Source organism: Arachis hypogaea, chromosome 2 (assembly GCF_003086295.3).
Source record: "Arachis hypogaea cultivar Tifrunner chromosome 2, arahy.Tifrunner.gnm2.J5K5, whole genome shotgun sequence".
NCBI classification, from domain to species: Eukaryota; Viridiplantae; Streptophyta; class Magnoliopsida; order Fabales; family Fabaceae; genus Arachis; species Arachis hypogaea.
In genome coordinates this window covers 58090782-58107292 of record NC_092037.1, presented here as the reverse complement: position 1 = coordinate 58107292, position 16511 = coordinate 58090782, and the positions used below count along the sequence as shown (strand labels likewise).

The following is a 16511-nucleotide window of genomic DNA, read 5'->3' as shown; positions in this document are numbered from 1 at the left end:
AGGTGTCCCCATTTATGTGTGGGATTGATTTTAATTGAATGTTGTTATGACCTTTAGTTGTAAGTTTCAAGTTGTAAGTTTCAAGCTTGTTCACATTAATACAACAATAAAGTTACAAGCCATGATTTTTAAATTAGTTACATGCTCATTGTAATGTTTATTTTGAAGATTGTGCATTAAAATATGCAACTAAACAAACAAATTTAAGGAAAAATATTTCATGGAATAGCTTCATATGAAACATTTTCATCCCATATCAAACACATCATCTATATGAAAAACCATTATATGTAAATCAAATTCAGCTAGCTAACTTAAGAGTTCAAACTTGTTATGCATAATAGTAATAATAATATACAAAATTATTGCTAAAGTAGAAATGGTAGAGCCTCTTAGTGTTATCATCCTTTACCATGTCTTCCCTCTTTTCGATTGAAGAAGTCCATGCATGCCACCTAGATATATAATAATCTTACATAATACAGTTCCACATTTCCATGCATACACCATTAAAATAGTTGGTTGACATCTCTAATAATATATATTTTGGTTGTAATTTTTGTTACAAAGAGAAGTTACAAAATGTAACATAAATCTCCTACCAGTTGTTATCAATCTCCTATGTACTAATAGACCTAAGATACAAATCTGATAAGAGGGATCAATGCTGGTTAAGTGATTGTTGAACCTCTTCTTGCATGTGAGGGCAAGGTCTCTCTGGTTCTCCCCTTGTCCATAAAATCTTGAGTTCACCTCTCTTCTTTCCCAATGACAAAAAGGTTCCTGCATTTAAGATTCAAGAAGTTAGGTTTTAGAAACCGGACCCGGATTGTCACATGCTATGCTGTAACCGTTTGTTATGTCGATCGAGTTGACAAAGCAATAGCAATCAATTTGATTACCTAACTAAATGTCATATACATGTACTACTATAAAAGCATTTCACTTATTTGTCCACATGAATTTGGTACTTGCACAACAGCAATACCGGTCCATACTGCGATGAATTCAAGTATTTAACTATTTTCTTACTGTAAATCCAAACAAGGGAAATGAGCAAAGTAACCATCATATACCTACTTGATATAATGAGCATTTGTACTTGAATGTTAATAACTGACTGAAACAAATAATTTTACTTACCAAGTGTGAAGGGGACTATATAAAGCAAAGCTGGTTGGCCATGTCCATCCATCAAGTTCAAAGCCACGTATGTGATGAGGAGACCTGCGGACCAAATCGACCAAAAGTCAAAGATTATGTAAAATCATCTCTGCATGCCAAGATAAGAACATAAGGAAGACAAATGTTGTTCTTGATCTAACTAAATCAAGGTGTTAAGAAATTTCATAATTATTAATATACCTCACTTATAAATTATAGATTACAATACTGCACATATCAACTTATTGTGTCTTAATACATTGCAACAGAAATAATATTCAACTTCAAACAGTTTTCCTTACTACGTAACGATCCAAATACCGCTGATTTAACTAGGTCCAAAGATTTTGAGGTAAGTTACTGTCTCTGTTGAAAGATCTTATCAATGAGCTAGGATCAGATCAAGCATATACTTAAGCCATAAGCAGTCATTGCTGACAGGAAGTACCCAGTGCGAAGGCTCTTCTTTGCCAACCAATCATACTTGTAAAGATATCAATAGAATAATCATCCATTAATTGTAAAATATGATACTAAATATTCTCTGAAGTCTCAATCTGTTAACTTATAGGGCATATTATGTTATCTATCAATGAATTCCGATTAAACCTTAGTGAAAATGCTACTAGAAGCCCTGGTAAGATAATGTCCCCAAAACCAATGATGTTGTAACCACCCAAGGATCGAACAAACGTGGTATCTTTAGCAGGGAAAACATTTCTTTAGAGCAAACTCGAGCTTTGTAAAGAAAGGGAAAGCATTTCTTTAGAACACTCACCACTATCATGATGCTCTCATGGAACCACCGTTTAGAAAGGAACACCCAAAAGATGTCGTATAGGAAGGCGCAGCTGAGAAGAACAGTTCCAACCTGATACAGAGACAAGGAGGAAAAGAAGAAAAGTGGTATGTTAATAGTTCAGTAGTATCCCAAAAAAACAGCCAACAATATAATATCATAGATAATGATGAATTTGACAACGAATTGTTACCTTGAGATTCGGTATCCGTACAATCTGAAGAACTGTAATTATCAGTGTGATACCCTGCATGACAGGAAGGCAGCTGAAGAGGTAAATATTTGATCAATTCACTCATTTCTATCTTGAAAGTTTAATCCGAAGCTTTAGGCTTAATGAAGGAAGTGCAAAACTAATAAGAACTCCTAACAGCAGAAAATCAATTTCTATTTGAATCAAACATTAACAGAGAACTAATATCATGAAAAATAAAACATGATAAGAGAAAATAGACAACATCAACATGAACCTGAAACTACAAGTAACATGCACACAAAAACTAGTAGTGGCTATATCCTATCTCAGTGACCAAGAACATTCTCAAAATAAATGCAATGAGTATCACATTACACTCATATGAGGAGAAAAAAAGTAACCATGATAAAAGAGCCACCAAATAAGTTTGTAGTCCCTGAAAGCACATAAAATATATATAGATTAAGCAGCTATATAACAATGAATATCTCTATCAACCCTTTTAAAGTTCCAATCTACTAAGAAAATAATGAATAAATAGATAAAATCCAATTAAAAAGGATCTTATGATATGAGCAAATTAAAATAGAACAAGTGAAAGAATGAGCTTTACAAAGTGAAAGAAGTCATCTGCAGAACAACCGAACAGAACCCTGGAAACTCTATCGAAGCATATGACACTGAATACCTTTGTTTCTGTCGCAACCGACATCTGCAAAACAAAGCACCCCCACAACAAAATTCAATAATATTTGATGTAAACAACACAAAAGGTCACAGAAAAAATAGAACTTTGAAGAGGGACAAAAAAAAGAAAAAGATACTAGGATTCGGAAGAGTCTTTTAGAGGCAAAGGAGGCAGAAGCAGGGTGCGGGTGGCAGAATTTGCAGAGGGAAGAAGCTGGGGCATCAGAATTGTCACCGGAGGGAAAGGAAAGGGTCCTTTCACAAAGAGCACAGATGGCGTCTTGTGTGTGATGCAGAGACAGATGAGAGAGATCGAGGAGCAAAGAAAGAGAGAGAGAGAGAGAGAGAGAGAGAGAGAGAGAGAGAGAGAGAGAGAGAGAGAGAGAGAGAGAGGATAGGAAGAGACTGAAACCCAGATGAACGAGAAGGTTTCTGAATAACCCAGATGAAGAACAATTTTAGTTTTTTATTTTTTTTTAATATGTTTAACACAGATGAAGAACAATTTTAATTGTTTGTTTTTTTAATATGTTTTTATTTTGTTGTTTCATTTAATTGAATCTATAAAATTAGGATTAATTGAATTCTAAAATTTGATTAGTTTAAATGGGTATTTTTGTCTAATTAAATAAAGGAAGGATATTTAAGTCTTTTTATAAAATTAAATAAATAAATATTTTTTTATTTTTTATTTAATTAAAAGGGTGTTTTGGTAAAAGTGGTGATATACTATATATTTAAAAAAGAAAAAACTAAATGCTGACGTGGAAAATAAATTCCACATGTCTTATTGTTATTTGTCTATATTTTAAACGTATCGGTACGTATAAATTTATCATCGTACCGTAGCAAACACCTAAATAAATTAGTCTATGGCAATAAGGTTTCAAAACTAACTCACCTTTCTCTCTATGTTTGACTTTAGAAGTAGGTGTTACAGTCCCAGCCCCAGGTTGTTCATCCCAAATCTTCTTTCCACCACTTCTCTTCGCATATCCAATAAGTGCTTCCAACACCTTCGCAATTCCAGCAGCCACGATAGCCATCTTTTTTCCGAAAGAATCCGCCACTGTCAGCGAGAATTACTGCCTAAGATACACAGCAAATTAGAAAAGAAAAAGAAAGGGGCAGCAGAGTAGGGTTACACTAAAGACCCAACCTCAAATCCAAAGAGCAATGGTGGTGTTGTTGATCAAGAGAAGCAGTCAAATAGATGTCAATGAAGGAGGATGCAGTGTCATCAGTGTCGGCTTTCTCCCAGTGACACCCTGCTGAGGTCCCCCTCTCCTTCCCCTTCCCCTTCCCACTTGCCAACAACAGCAGACATGTCGCAATCTGGTAGTCTTCCTTCCCCTTCTTGCGGTGGTGATCTGATGATCCCATGCCAATGGCGCTCTGGGTAGCAGTGCATGTGACCGAAGAGATCCTTCTAGGATCATAACCTCTTGCTCCACTCTGTGTAAGGACGGGTGATCTTTGGGGCCTCACAGAGAAGGGTGCGTCAGTGAAACCGTAAACCCAATGATTAATGTTTCTTATTTGTACAATTGTACACCTAAATAATTGACTAAGTCTCCATCTGAGTATTTTTTATTTGTTATTGGCAGAAAAATAAGACTAAAGATTAATTTGTCTGTCAAAATTAAAGTTAAGAAACTAAAATGTCCCATCTTAAAATTTCCAGCAATTAAATTTGGTAATTATTCTAATAAGAATAATAATGATTTTATTTCTTTTGTGCCAAGAGATATATTTTAAGTTTATAAATTAAAAAAATTATTAAAATTATAAAAAATTTAACAAATTGATTGGTTTATTAAAATATTTTCTATTTAGCAAATACTCCCATAAAGACGTGGAGTAAACACCCAACCCAGTCCCTATCCATTTCTAATTAGGACAATGCGATCCCTCACCAAAAAACTAACCCACGCTGGTCCCTGTCTATGCAAAAAGTCACTCATCGCACCCCTTCCTGTTTATCCCCCATCCATAGTTGACAGAAAAAACTGATGTGTTACTTACCGGCGCTGATCTGGCAGTTAGGCCAAAGTTAAGTGCCAAGGTGGATAAGTGGGAATGGACAGGGGTCGATTTGTCCCCCTGTCACATTAAAAAATAACGTCATTGCTAGGTTAATAAGAAGCAAACGTCTCCTTCATTATTTCATTCCCCAACCTCTGCACAAAGTATTCATAGTCTAAACAAGAAATCCTAGGGGACCATGGTTGGAAGTGGAGAACGTTGTGCATCCTCCAACTTGCGAGCTGGTGATAGTTAGAGTTATAGCATGAACTCTAATGAGAGTATTGTAGGTAGAAGGAAGAAGAGATGGGTCACCCCAAAATGCTATTGCGGGTCTGATGCTGTTCTGTTCATGTCTGGGACCAAAAGTAATCCGAATAGGTTATTCTTACAGTGTCCTAAATTCAAGGTATGTTCATGTAAAATTTTGTGTTGAATGTACAAAAATTCTATATTTAGTTACAGGTCTATTCATGGTTTCAACCTTTTTGTATCTGTCTATATGTAGACTACAGAAGGATGTTGCTCATTTTTTGTATGGCTAGATGATTATGTCTCTTCCTTTAATGAGCATGTTTTGAAGACAACATCAAAAGGGGTATTGCAGAAGAACCAGCAGCGATTTGAAGGCCTTAGTGATGCGGTGGATGACAAAGTAGAAGAGTTAGAAATGAGGTTGATTGGATTAGAAAATCAATTGGGAAAGAGCAAGAAAAAATGGGTGAAAGTAGATGCTTGGGGTTAGGTTGTAGTATTTTTGCATTTTTGATTGGGGTTATGGTTGCCTGTTTATTTAGGACAACTATGTATGCAACCTAATGAATAACTTTAAGGTATCTAAGAACTGTGTGGCAAGATGAGATTGGAAATGTAAATATTTTGGATGTAAGTTATATGAAGATGAATTATTATGATGAGTGTTTAAAGTTTGTTACCTAAACTTAATGCAAATTAGAGCTGCAAATATTTGTGCATGTAACATAGATTGAAGTAAACCTTGTAAAGCATAGTAAAAAGTACTATTATATTCATATTGTCAAGAAAGATGTAACTGATATGTTCACAGTGATAATATCATTGCAGAGGCAAAATGGCCTTAACCAAAACTTAGACATTTGTAAATACCAAAATACCAAAATAACAGCAAAACATTTGCTGACATAATTGTATCCTTCAAACTAAAGTCTCAAAATACCAAAATAAAAGTATCACATATCTCAGTATCACAAATCTAAATTCCTATTATAAGTGTCACCCCTGCTTAGAAGGCCTAAGTCCTGGAGGCCGATAGCCGGGTGTTGGCACAAATTTCAGAAGTCGTGATGCTGTAGTTGAATTTGCAGCTGCCATCGTCTCTTCAGAAATCGCATCATGACTGGTTCCTGTAGTAGTCTTCCCAGCTATTGAGTCATTTGATTGGAGCTGTGAGCTGTGAGGCATCAGGTTTGGGGCTTGGGAAGGTTGGGATTTGAATCATAAGGTTGGCCCCGGTTTTGGTATGGGTGGAGACACGAAAGATGGAGCTGGAGGCCTAACAATCTGCTGCTTCTCCCTAACTGTTGTAGGGTTGTCGTTGGAGTTTTTTCTTGCAGCCTGTAACAATGTAGGTTTAGCAGCTATATGAATGAAAACTTTAAGGGATTGAGATGTAATAATTTGTTGGATGAAACAGGTTTTGTTTTTTTAAACAATAGAAAAAAAATTACCTCCTTAGCTGGTGGTGCAGATTGCAAAACTGAAATTTCTTCTCTCTGATTTTTGGGTAGTTTCTTCTTAGCTTTTCTGGCTTTGCTCTGTGACAAAATTCAATTTATTATAGAAATCAAGCAACAAAAAACAATTCTCAAACACGTCCATTTGACACAGCCATTCTCAATCAAGCAACATTTGAACCTAATCAGTACATAATACAGCATTTCTCAAGCAAGCAACAAATAAACCTAATCAGTACATAACATAGCCATACTCAACCAAGCAACATATAAACCTAATCAGTGCATAACACAACCATTGTACCTCAATTCTCAAACATAGAATAAAGAAGTTATTGTTTAGGACAAGTCAGTTCTTAAAGCTAACACATTGTACCTGATCAGTGTTTGGGACTGGAGCAGTGTTTGGAGCTGGATCACTGCTTGTTGCTGGATCAGTTGATGATTTGTGAGTTGTTGTCTTCTTTTGTGCTCATCTCTCCTTTTTAGTCATAGGCTTCCAGTTGGAATCTTGTGCTGCATTCGGACATGTCTTGTAGTAATAGCCCTTTTGGCCACACTTAGAGCAAGTAACAACGAATGTCTTCTTCACCTTGGTGGTGCTCATCTCTCTCTCAATTGGATCGTCTCTTCTCTTCATCTTAGGTCTATGAGCAGCTCTCTTGATAGTGGGAGGCAGTGGCCTTGGTGCATTAGTAGGTGTCCAGTACTCTTCACTGTTGACTGGTTTAATGCAATGTGTATAAGTTGCTTTGATGGCTTCCATAGTTAGCCACTTATGCACAAAATTCTCAGTCTTAAGACCCATTTTAGCTAGTGCTGCAACGGCATGTCTACAAGGCATTCCTATGCACAATAATAAACTGATGTAGAATAAAAAAAGGACAATGGACATATAGTGATAAACCAAAAATTATAACAACTAAATAATTATCCAATAACTATATAGCCAGACTTACTAGTCAACTGCCATACATTGCATGTACATGTCCTCTTGTGTAGATTCACACCCACTTTATGGTTTTGAGAATGAACCTCAAAAAGGACTCTTTCTGAATCACCAGTCCATATAGCTCTCCATTTATGACTCTTAGGCTTGATAAATTGATCAAACTTCTTATGTTGGACTGGTGCAAGTGGTCCAATGTGAGCCTCCAACTTCTTCTTGTGCGTTGCCATTTTTCTCATTATGTAGCACTGCAGGCCTTCACACATGGTTAGAATAGGCTTTTCCCTATGCTCCACAATCTTTGCATTCCATACTTCACACATATTATTAGTTATGTTGTCCACTTTCAGCCCATGACTAAAGTACGCCTTACACCACACAGTCGGATCAAAATTTTGCATATACTCCCATGCTGGTGCACTTACTCGCTTTAACTTCTCCATCATAGCAGCTAATTCAGTGTGTGTGGTGCACCTTTCACATTCCCAAACCAATTGCTTCGTCTCTTCATCTTTGAAGTGCTTGATAAAGTTCTTCCAGATATGTAGTACACAATTCCTGTGGTGAGCTCTCGGAAATATCTCCTTCAAGGCCAATGCCAACCCCTGTATCAGTCCAAAGACATGATATGATTAGAAAATTCTAATTAGCAATGATGTAAAATATTAAATTCTGAGATTCAAATTAAAGTATCTCAAATTATATACAATATCTAAGCAAGGAGCTGCAATACAACATTTTTAATTAAAACTCCTACGGTAACTCCTATTTTTTTTAATGCTATGAAAAAACATAAGAAAGACTCAAAAAAATTGTAACTCTTTTTTTGCATAGTCAGTAACGATTCATTCATTTCATAAGAAATCTAAAAATTGTCATATCAATATGTTTCTTAAAATGATATATAATCAGGGAGCTGCAATACAATATATAATCAATTAAAGTGGCTTCAAATGATAAGACTCAAGTTAAAGTAACTCAAATTAAATACAATATATAATTAAAGAGATGCAATACAACAAATTTAATTATCAATTGATGGTGAATGAACCAGATTCTTCTCCCTAACATAAGAATTAATTCATCATACACAAATTCATAGCAGAATAGTACAAGTCTATGATCAAATCCATAGCAGAATAGTACAATTCTATGATCAAATCCAAAACAGAGTATATCATACACAAGTTGTCAACACAAGTAACTAAGTAGCAAGGTTTAGAGTTGATCTTTTGTTGATCAGAAATAAAATTTAGCCCCAACTCAGTGTAATCCCCCAGATCCTGCTTTAGTATTAACAAAAACCAGCTCCAGGTGTCTTTACATTCGTTTGGAACCACAGCATACGCAATGACAAAAAAGTGGTTGTTGGCATCTTGCCCCACTGCAGATAATAGTTGTCCACCATAGTAACCTTTGAGGAAGCACCCATCCAACCCGATTAGAGGCTTGCACCCATCTCTAAAACCCCTTTTACATGCATCCAAACTTATATACAACTTGTCGAATAGTGGCAGCGACTCTGGCTGAGGTATGACATCAATCATAGCTGTGCTCCCCGGATTACTCTTGTGAAGTTCCATCAGATAGTCACGGAGCTTTCCATACTGAGCTTGTTCGTTGCCTATGACTATTTCTCTGTCAAACTTCAGTCCTCTGCTTATCATTTTCTCACTAAGATGTACATTGTACTCCTCAATCATATACTCCCTTGCCTGTTTAGGCTTTAACTTAGGCTGAGTCAATAGCCTCTTGACCAACTTTGATGTCACCCATTCTCTGCTAGCTAGATTACTACCAAAATCTCTAGCACAGTTGTACTCATTAACCAATGCCTTCACCTGATAACACCCCAGCACTGTTCTAAGAGGTCAGAATCAACCAAGGACAGTTCTCTCCTGCACATGCAGCCCTCACCCTCTTCTTTTCATTCTTTAGATACATCACATTCTTCCCTTCATACACAAAGTAATCCTTTAGTGCATTCTTAAAACTTTCCATTGTGATGAATGTTTGCCCCACCTTAAATTCAACTTCCCCATATTCTGTCTCCTCATTGAAAGCATCAAATGTAGTCCTGTTTTCATCATCATCAGACACCAGACTGTTAAATGCTTCACTCTCATATTCATAAGGCTTGTCATAATCTGAGTCTAGTTCTTCCCCAACAATATCAAAACTTGATGGCATTGTATTCCTAGCCAATCCATGTCTAGCATCCATACCACCACCTACTTCAGGCCCATCAACTACTGCACCTTCTACCACAGTTTTTTCATCTCTCAGAATATGTTTTCTCTTCCTACCTGAATATCTCTTGGAAGCCTATTTTTTGGCTGTCTTTGGAGAATAAGATGGACCACCTTTACTTGGTCCAGGCTTATCCCTATTTTTTGGGTTATCCTTTCTTAAATCCCTATTTGGGCCAAACCTCACCCCACCATCTGCTCCATCCTTCATCTCATCAGGTGGACCACTCTTCCCCTCCCCATCTAGACCCTGACTAGCTCTCTTCCTTGGTGACACCATTTTCTTCTTCTTTTTCTTCAATCTATCCTTCCTTTTCTGTACCTCACTATCATCACTGCTATGAGTCTCTTCATATTCTAGAGGAGGTGGCTTATATGGCTCGTCCTCAGTTGTTTCATACCCATCACCTGAGGAAGATGAGGGACTCATAATAACCTTCTCAGCTTGCATCTCCACATCCACAACTTCTGGCACACTAACCGGGTGATCAAAGTAGATATAAATCTCCTTTGTCCCCTTGTTTTTGTTTTTAATCTTATTATTCCTCATGTCATTTATCTCAGTATCACCCCTCATTACATGTAACCCAAATTCCAAGTCAGGTGCCGTGCTATCAAACCAAAATATCATCTTGTACTTCCTGTAACCTAGCTCCTTCAACAACGTTTCAAAATCAAAGAAGTTCACCAAATCAATGTCTAAAGCGGGCCACTTCTTGACTTTTCCATCAACATATTCTAATTTGACCTGTGCATTCCTCTTAAAAATTCCTCCATGATGGAAAACAGGAACTACTTCTAACTCATCCATCTGAAAATTATTTTTACTAATCAAAATCCATTTCATAACAGTTTAATATCACTGTGCTAATCATCTAAACTACTGACAATTAACATGAATAATTTAACAAATTAACTAAAAAACTTCAAAATCCATTCAGTATCACAACATTTATAATAATAAATAACCAGGCAACCCATTTCAAACTACTGAACACTAATACACCCACATGCAATTTAGGAACAGATATTGGATTATAATGATGTTTTTGATGCCCAGATTCATTACTAACCTGAATGCAGACTCAAGCTGCCTCCACTGCACGACGCCAGTCACTCCGTCAACTACAGCATTAGAGGAGTCCTCCGAGTGCGGCCTTGTCAGCACCCTTGTCAGCACCAATAATTGCTACTTCCACCACTCTCTGTCCTATCACGCGAAGAAGGTTGATGGGTTTTGGTATTTCTTTAAATTTGAGTTAGGCCTTGGGGGGTTATGAAATGATGAAGGAGACGTTTGCTTCTTATTAACCTAGCAACGACGTCATTTTTTAATGTCACAGGGGGACAAATCGACCCATGTCCATTCCCACTTATCCACCTTGACACATAACTTTGGCCTAACTGCCATATCAGCGCCGGTAAGTGACACATCAGTTTTTTCCATCAACTATGGACGGGGGATAAACAGGAGGGGGCACGATGAGTGATTTTTTGCATAGACAGGGACCGGCGTGGGTTAGTTTTTTGGTGAGGGATCGCGTTGTCCTAATTAGAAATGGACAGGGACCGGGTTGGGTGTTTACTCTAAAGACGTGTAAAACATCTTTTTTTTAAGAAACTTACGTGTTACGTTATTATTGGACGTATTAATGAATCTGTTATTTTTAAATTTTTTAATAAATCAAAATAAAACTAATTTTCTATAACAATAACAATAAACACAATTGTTATCTAACTCAATAGAACCGACCAACCTACATGACCCACTGGATCATTTTTTTTTGGTTTTTTTCACTTTTTGTTCCACAAACTACGTCTTTGCATCCCTAAACTCTCACATTCCTCCCTCAACATCACTAGATTGAACCTGGAGCTCTCTCATCCCTGTCACTGCTGTCGCACCGAAACTCCCTCCCTCTCTCGGCAACGGTCTCTCTCACTGTCTCCGGTGTCGCCATCAAGCTCGTTGTCATTCTCTCGGATCGGGTATCTCTCACGGTCTCGCGCGCCTTTTCTGCCATCGTCGTTGCCGGCGGCAGAAGTAGCAGGTCCTAGCACTTCCTCCTCCCCGGCAGCAACTCTCGTCATCAGCAACTCTTACCATCAGCTTCCTTCACGCAACCAGAAGCTTGTCTTAATTTGGTGAGTTTCAACAAATTCTCCTGTTCTTTCCTTTTTTGTTTTGTTGCTGCCATTGATTTTATTGCTGCAAATATCAATGAATTAGTCTCTTTGTTGCTGAAAATAATCACTGACATGAATTTGTTGCTGATCATGAGCCTTGAATAATTTGTTGATGAAAATTCACTGAGCTAGTTTTTTTATGCTGAAGAATCAATGAGATAAATTTGTTATTGATAACATTCACTGAATTTTGAATTTGTTATTGTTCTACTCAAATAATTACTTAGTTAAATCTTTTCATTGCTGAAAATCATCACTGAATTCAATTTGTTAGTGAAATTTTATATTGCTCAATGTGTTATTTATCCAGTTCATAATTATTAATTTATAGTTTTCTAAAATGACAATCTACATTTTAGAGTTTGTTACTGCACAAGCATGATTTAGGATAATAAATAAACTTGCTTATTTGTTTGGTTAAAATAAGCCTCTTTTGTGTTCATCTAATTAGAATATTATTGTTGATCTTGGGTATATGACAATTATGCGTAAATTCTTTCTGAAGATGTCTAGCTCTCAGCATTATGGCTTTCTGTCCTGCTTCCCTTTTGTGATTTTGTAATTATATCAATAATATATCAACATGTAATAAATGTTGGCACCGAAGTAAGTTTCTCCTTATATCTGATGTGTCCATATATGTAGTTAGAGAGCCTTTGATATCTTAGTTTTTCCCTTTTGCTGAATGACTGTTGATATTTAAGTTTTGTCAATTTGAATGCACAAGGGTCCTTTTTTGTTTTTAATGATATGCTTTTTCATTGAAGAACAAATGCACAATGGTGCTTGTATGGTATTGTAAGGTTAATTTGTAAGCTGAATTATTGCTGCTGTTAAGATTCCAAATGTATTGAAATTTAAAGGATTTGTAGTTTACAAACATCCTATTTGAATTGCTATTGCTATTGCTTAGTCAAAACTGTGCTTGACATAAAGATGCTACAGGTAGGAGTATTGCTTTGATATGTTGATATTTCATAAATCATCCATGCAAACTGCATCAACCAATAAAAGGAAATATATCCTAGTTATATGGCATCTCTTTTTAACATATGCAATTTAAGTGTATTAAAGGCAAACTACAAAAACTATAACAAAACTATTACGAAAGACTTAAATTTCGTCACTTCTCTATACTCTGTGCACAGTTTATGATGGACTGATAGTTCTTGATGACATCTTTTGATCCACATAATTGGAAAAAAATTTATCGTTGTTATTCTATTTTATAGTTTAGTGATTCAATACATACAAAAGTACACAGTAAATCTAAATGCAACATATTATAAGTTCGTTTGCTTCACATAATTTCTTTTTTATTATTTGTTTTATGTCACATGATAGTTGTGTGCAAGAATATATATTCTTGCATAATATAAAATTTTAGTATGGTCCCTTATTTTTTTAATCTTTTTTAAATAATTTGTAATTTAATGAGACAATAACTATAACTTAAAATTTTGGTTGATTATCAATGAAATTTACAATGACTTTTGTTATTTATTGGGATTGCCTTTTGTTATTTATTGCCTTTTGTTTATTTCATCTCATTAGGATGCAATGAAAGTTGATTTGTAAATTGCACTTGTCATTGCGGTGGCAGCAGTAGGAAGTGTGTTTTTGTTATGGCCGATGATATTATAAACAAAATATTTGAAACATCGGATGCAGCTTATAACTTGTATGTAAGTTATGCGAGGTGTGTCGGGTTTAGAGTTCGCAAGGGTAATACACCATGTGGGAAAGATGGAACACAACGTAGAAGGCAATTTTTTTTGCAACAAGGAAGGAAAGTGAGCCAAGAAATACATCTCTACTTCGAATAGGAAGAGGGAGCATAAAGTGTTGACTCGTACTGGTTTTGAAGCCATGCTTGTGGTGTACTTTGACACGAAAACTTTGACTTGGGGGGTTAAAAAATTAGTTGAGAAGCACAACCATGATCTTGTCCCACAATGCTTGGTACACCTAATTCTGAACCACCGAGAGTTGACTGAAGCACACAAAGCTCAGGTGAACACCATGCATGATAATTGTCTTCCAACCTCTAAAATAATGGGACTCATGGTAGGCCAATCCGGTGGGTATGCTAATGTTGGATTCACAAAGAAGGACTTGGATAACCACATTCAAAGAACTTGTCGCGCAAAGCTTATTGATGGGGATTCCAATGCGACAATAAGCTATCTACTTGGAAAAGCTGATGTTTACCCATGGCCATGGCAAGGTATAGTGCTACTGATGAAAATATGCTAGCGAATTTATTTTATGCAGATGGCATTTGTAGGGCTGATTATCAGTGATTTAGAGAGTTGTTTGCATTTGATACAACCTATCGAAAGAATAAGTACAGAAGGCCATTGGTAATCTTCTCGGGTTGTAACCATCACCGCCAAACTTTCATATTTGGCTTTGCCTTAATAGAGGGTGAACAAATGACAACATATATATGATTGTTGCAAAACTTTCTAGAAGTAATCTTGAACAAGTCTCCCGCGGTCACAGACGGTGACAAGGCAATGAAGGCAGCAATTGAAGAAATCTTCCTAAATACAACTCACTGATTTTGTGGTTGGTACATTTAGAAAATTTTAATAGCAAACATAAAAACAAAAGGTTTTTCTGACGACTTCAGAAAATATTTGTATGCTCCATGGCATCTTGATGAATTTGAAGAATATTGGAAGAATAAGCTAAAAAAGTATGAGTTGGAAGAAAATTGTTGAGTTCTAAATGAATATGAAAAGAAGAAAAGGTGGGCAAGTGCTTACTTGAGGGATAATTTTTGTGCTGGATTTAAAACAACATCAAGGTGTGAGGGGGGTTTATTAGCATTCGCCAAAGTCTTCTAGAGTTGGTCTAAATTCTTGAACATGCTCTTAGGCACTACAGAAACAATGAATTAGTTTCTCAATTTAAGATGGTGTATGGGGATCCCATTCTAACTACTGGGGTAGAAGCATTGGAGCTTTGTGCTGCAAATTTTTACACAAAGGAGATTCTTGAAAAAATAAAAATGGAGATTCAAGGAGTGGTCGCATTAGATATAATTAATGAGAAAAACATATCAACTATTATTGTGTTAAAAGTTAAGGAGTGTAAAAAAGAGGCAACATATATACAACGTACTTTATGATCGTAATACTGAGAATATGGTTGTGAATGTAATCCATGGAATAGTAAAGGTATCCTTGCAGCCACATATTTTGTGCCATGAAAATGGTAGATTTACAGAAGTTGCAAGAAAGTCTTCTTTTGAAAAGATGGTCCAAGGATGCTAATAAGTATTTGGATGAAAGTTCTGTTGGAGGCACTGCGCAAGACAGAGAAAGATAATTTTCAATGCGCTAGGTATCCTTGCAGCCATATGTTTTGTGCCATGAAAATGGTAGATTTACAGAAGTTGCAAGAAAGTTTTCTTTTGAAAAGATGGTCCAAGAATTCTAATAAGTATTTGGATGAAAGTTCTGCTGGAGGCACTGCGCAAGACAGAGAAAGATAATTTTCAATGCGCTATGACGCATTGTCAGTGGCAACTACATGGATGTTATTCTTAGGAGCTCAAGATGGTCCTTGGTGCACAAAATTGTGATCATCAATGGCGCCATCAACATGGTACGCTCAATTACAATCTCAACTATTTATCACAACTTCGCACAACTAACCAGCAAGTGTACTGGGTCGTCCAAGTAATAAACCTTACGCGAGTAAGGGTCGATCCCACAGAGATTGTTGGTATGAAGCAAGCTATGGTCACCTTGTAAATCTTAGTCAGGCAAACTCAAATGGTTATGGATGATTTATGAATAAAACATAAAGATAAAGATAGAGATACTTATGTAATTCATTGGTGAGAACGTCAGATAAGCGAATGGAGATGCTTTGTCCCTTCCGTCTCTCTGCTTTCCTACTGTCTTCATCCAATCCTTCTTACTCCTTTCCATGGCAAGCTGTATGTAGGGTTTTACCGTTGTTAGTGGCTACCTCCCATCCTCTCAGTGAAAATGTTCAACGCACCCTGTCACGGCACGGCTAATCATCTGTCGGTTCTCAATCAGGTTGGAATAGAATCCAGTGATTCTTTTGCGTCTGTCACTAACGCCCAGCCTTCAGGAGTTTGAAGCTCGTCACAGTCATTCAATCATTGAATCCTACTCAGAATACCACAGACAAGGTTTAGACCTTCCGGATTCTCTTGAATGCCGCCATCAATTCTAGCTTATACCACGAAGAATCCGATTAAGGGATCCAAGAGATAAACATTCAAGCCTTGTTTGCTTGTAGAACAGAAGTGGTTGTCAGGAACTCGTTTATAAGTGAGAATGATGATGAGTGTCACATAATCATCACATTCATCATGTTCTTGGGTGCAAATGAATATCTTAGAACAAGAATAAGCCGAATTGAATAGAAGAACAATAGTAATTGCATTAATACTCGAGGTATAGCAGAGCTCCACACCTTAATCTATGGTGTGTAGAAACTCCACCGTTGAAAATACATAAGAACAAGGTCTAGGCATGGCCGTGAGGCCAGTCCCCAA

The 16511-nt window shown here is 36.6% G+C and overlaps 1 pseudogene; it reads right to left on the bottom strand.

Moving 5' to 3' along the window:
• Positions 1–310: 310 nt before the first annotated feature.
• Positions 311–2521, bottom strand: LOC112719334 (signal peptide peptidase-like 2; annotated as a pseudogene).
• Positions 2522–16511: the final 13990 nt, after the last annotated feature.